The sequence below is a fragment of the Lathyrus oleraceus genome, chromosome 1, assembly GCF_024323335.1.
Source record: "Lathyrus oleraceus cultivar Zhongwan6 chromosome 1, CAAS_Psat_ZW6_1.0, whole genome shotgun sequence".
NCBI lineage: Eukaryota > Viridiplantae > Streptophyta > Magnoliopsida > Fabales > Fabaceae > Lathyrus > Lathyrus oleraceus.
In genome coordinates this window covers 138,630,768-138,635,288 of record NC_066579.1, presented here as the reverse complement: position 1 = coordinate 138,635,288, position 4,521 = coordinate 138,630,768, and the positions used below count along the sequence as shown (strand labels likewise).

The 4,521-nt window shown below is 33.4% G+C and overlaps 1 long non-coding RNA gene across 1 annotated transcript; it reads right to left on the bottom strand.

Annotated features, from left to right (window-relative positions):
* Positions 1–1,727: 1,727 nt before the first annotated feature.
* Positions 1,728–4,041, bottom strand: LOC127115529 (uncharacterized). The gene is made up of 3 exons (XR_007800759.1): positions 3,655–4,041; positions 3,196–3,255; positions 1,728–2,056 (listed from the first exon to the last, which is right to left on the bottom strand). It is a non-coding gene; the product is annotated as an uncharacterized LOC127115529 (long non-coding RNA).
* Positions 4,042–4,521: the final 480 nt, after the last annotated feature.

Below are 4,521 nucleotides of genomic sequence, written 5' to 3'. Positions count from 1 at the left end.
TTTGTGACGCATTGATATTCCTGTTATTTTGCATCAATCTAAGTAATTGCTTTTATATGTTTTGAAAAATCATTCTCCTATGCCTAAGGGAGAAGTGAATATTGTTTGGGCATTTTGAAATTGATCATTAATAAAATTAATTCTGTTCATCCACATCTATGATGTTTGTTTCTTACTTTTTGCTTTATTCTGAAAATGGTAATCACAAAAAACATAAATAAACATTGTCCATCTGCATAATATTTTGTCACAAATTCACTTCTCTAAAATCAAAATATCAAATCATTATGCAAGTTGGTTTCTAACCCCATTGAATACAATGACCCTTCTCCTTCTCCAAATTTTAAATTCCCTGTGTTTGAGGCCGAGACGGAAAGTGATGAAGAAGTGAGTGATGAATTGTCTCGTCTTCTTAAGCATGATGAAAAGACCATTCAGTCGTTCGAAGAGCAGATTGAGTTAGTCAACTTGGGTTCCGAGGATGATGTGAAGAAAGTCAAGATTGGGTCTCGAATATGTCCAAATGTTAAGAAGGGGTTGATTGATCTTCTTCGAGAATATTCAGATGTGTTTGCTTGGTGCTATCAAGACATGCCTGGTTTGGATTCTCAGATTGTGGAGCATAGATTGCCGTTGAAGCCAGAATGCCCGCCAATCAAGCAAAAGTTGAGAAGAACGCATCCTGATATGGCAGTGAAGATCAAAGAGGAAGTGCAGAAGCAGATTGATGTCGGTTTCCTTGTGACCGCTGAGTATCCGCAATGGGTAGCCAATATTGTGCCTGTGCCGAAGAAAGATGGAAAAGTACGCATGTGTGTTGACTATAGAGATTTGAATAAAGCCAGTCTGAAAGATGATTTCCCTCTGCCACACATTGATATGTTGGTAGACAATACTGCTAAATTCAAAGTCTTTTCGTTTATGGATGGATTTTCCGGATATAATCAAATCAAGATGGCACCCGAAGATATGGAGAAGACCACATCCAATACACCCTGGGGAACATTCTGTTAGAGTGATGCCTTTCGGTTTAAAGAATGTTGGTGCAACTTACCAGAGAGCAATGGTTACTCTTTTTCATGATATGATGCATAAAGAGATTGAAGTTTATGTCGATGACACAATTGCTAAATCAATTGATGAAGAGGAACATGTTGAGCATTTGTTAAAGCTATTCCAGCGTTTGAGGAAGTATAAACTCCACTTGAATCCCAATAAGTGTACTTTTGGTGTTCGTTCTGGTAAGTTGTTGGGCTTTATTGTCAGCGAGAATGGTATTGAGGTTGATCCTGCCACGGTCAAAGCAATACAAGAGATGCCTGCGCCCAAAACTGAGAAGCAAGTCAGGGGTTTTCTCGGCCGCTTGAATTATATCTAAAGATTCATTCCACACATGACTGCCACATGTGCGCCTATATTCAAGCTTCTTCGGAAAGATCAGTCTTGTGATTGGACCGAAGACTGCCAGAAAGCTTTTGATAGTATCAAGGAATATCTGCTTGAATCCTCGATTTTGTCTCCGCCTGTGGAAGGAAGATCGTTGATCATGTATTTGATTGTGCTTGAAGATAGTATGGGTTGTGTTCTAGGTCAGCAAGATGAGACTGGAAAGAAACAATTTGCAATTTACTACCTCAGTAAGAAGTTCACTGAGACAGCCTATGTCCCATTGGTGAAATTCTAAAATAAAATACAGAAAAATTAAAAAATTAAATAACAAGACTGAATTAATTAAAAGATACTACTTCACATATATATGCTTCAAATATGTTTTACATAAAGTTTGACACCGTTAAGACTAGTGGCCTTGCCACGTAGATAAAACTTAAAATAAAAGTACATGAAGAAAATCAAAAGAAAGCTTAACAGAAGGACCTCCTAAGTCCAATATGACTGACACTTATACTGACTGTATATAATATTACGTACTAGTAACGATGTGATAAGAGTTTGACAAAACGCTAGCAACCTTCAGCCTTGACATTATCGTAATCTGTCACTCCATAGCCTTCCCTCCTAAATGGTCTAGCTCGTCGCTTGATCGTCATAGATCAATCTAAAGATGCAAGACAAAAAGAATATAGGGCTAAGATTTACGTACAAGTTTAAAAGTGGGAATAGGATGTAAAATAGTAATATATATATATGACAATCACAATTATTCGAACAAGCGTATCTTTATCCCATACTTACCTATACTCTATAAGTGTTTATTCTAATGCATCCCTGAACTATATGCTGACTCAGGCCACTAAACGCTGTCAAGGATACCTATCCCATTTACCAAGATCAGATATCACAAGACCACATGCCACCAACGTACTCCCAATTACCAAGAGCTACGCCCCCTAACTTCACATGGAGTCCAGGTGTTATAAGTCGATCGTCCCTGAGGATTCAGGCCAAGACCCTCGTCTTGCCTAGCATGCATACATAGTAATCCCCGTCGAGATTGTAGGCGACTGATCAACCTCGTAGGTCCCATACCGCACGACAGTGGACTTACACATTCCTCAAAGCAGGTCTATATGATCGCCCAACCATCTTATAGCAACTCTTAACCATAAGTATTTAGTTAATATTTGAGAAATATCGTATCAACCTTTCAGGTCATAGTTATTATCTAATTACTTCGATTGAGTGCCAAGTCCATTAAATGTCTTGTCTATTTCTTCTTGGTGTGATCCTTATCTCTATATAACTAGTTCAGTTTATACAGTGAATAATGTATGGTTGACTTCCCAGGTAAGAGAGGTGGACCGTAAAGGACATGGTCGACCAAGTCTTATCCTTAGCCAGAACCCAACCGAATACAACTACTCAATGTATCCAACTTCCCTTATTTCATTGGGGATCTAACACTTAATATCTAATCAATGCTGTTGTTTCTCTATTTAATAGATCATTTTCTTAGTCTATTATCAATCACAATCATTCAAGTATAAAAAAAATAAACAATTAGACAATTAATCAAACAATGTAAGCACAATACAACCTCAAATTATCATAGATCATTCTTATGATAAATAATTAAGGCCGGCATAACCTCGCTTAGTGATTTGGGAAAATCATTATTCGAGAATAGGCTCTCCTTACTTATTTATCGCTGGTAGGGCTTGGGTCACCACTACCCACATATATATATTAAGCTATTTTATGCTAACCGTCCCAACGTATACGAGACCTTGCCCCCACCTTTTGTTGTTGATCGTTGTTGAAAGTCCACGAGTGTTTTCTCTGATGTTTTCCCAGAACCTAATTTACGATAACCGTTGAATTGTACGAAATTTATAAAATAATTAGAATATAATTTACGGTTAAATAAACATAATCCCGTTACAAATTAAAATATTTATTTATTTAAAATATTTAATAATAACCTCCACTATATTTAAATCGTTATTAAATTCAAGTATAAATTAGACTATACTCCCGTTTGAATTTGTTTGTTTTAGAAAATTATCAAGAGTGTATTCCTAATAACATTTTAATTTTATAATAATACTTGGGTATTATAACAACTTAAAATGGTAAAACTTATCTTGGACTTTATAAGTTCAATATCTAAACGTCTTAACGGAAATTTAAATCAACATCTTAAAATAACCTTTATAGAAATAAAATAATTAAAATAATTAAATTATAACGACTTACCGGTTACTTATGAAAATGATTTGAGCAGAACTTTGACGTATCAAACTCCTTTAAAACTTTAGAAGAACTTTGACCCCAAAATAACTCTAAAAACTACAAACCGACACCGTGAAAACTTCGACAACTAAAACTAATATTTCTATATCAAGAAACTAGAGAAAGAAGGAAATGAAGAGGTAAGAAAGATGATTTGTGAATGAATGAATGAAAATGGGGTGAGAAAGACCCCTATTTATACTAGTTGTAAGATATTAAAATAATGTAAATTTATCTCCTTTTGCCCATGCTTTCTAACTTTTCAACTCTTGCTAGTAAATATGTCTTTGTCAAATATTTACAAGTCTTGCATGAATAGTTTTATAGGTGTTCTAATATGACTTTGTGAATATAGTTGGTGAGAAATGTGTGAAAGTTTGATTTTTCTACTATTTCATGACATATGATCGTGTAGAATATTAATAGTAAAATAAAATATATTTCTTTTATAAAATGAAAGGATAAGTATAATAATAATAATAATAATAATAATAATAATAATAATAATAATAATAATAATAACAAGGGTAATTATTTAATACATTTATTAACTTAAGGTTATTTTATTTACTATTAGTTTGTAGAGTAAGATAGTGATATTCAAATAAAATAACATCAAATAATATAATAAAAAAAATATTAATAATATGGATAATTAATTAACTTAATATTAAGTATTTAAATGACTAATTTCAAAGTTTAGTTTGTAGAATAAAACGATGATATTCAAATTGAATTATAATATTAATAATAAAATAAAGAGTAATTAGTTGATAAATTAATTATTATGGCGGCTAGTTTCAATGTTTAGTTTGTAATAATTAGCGATGT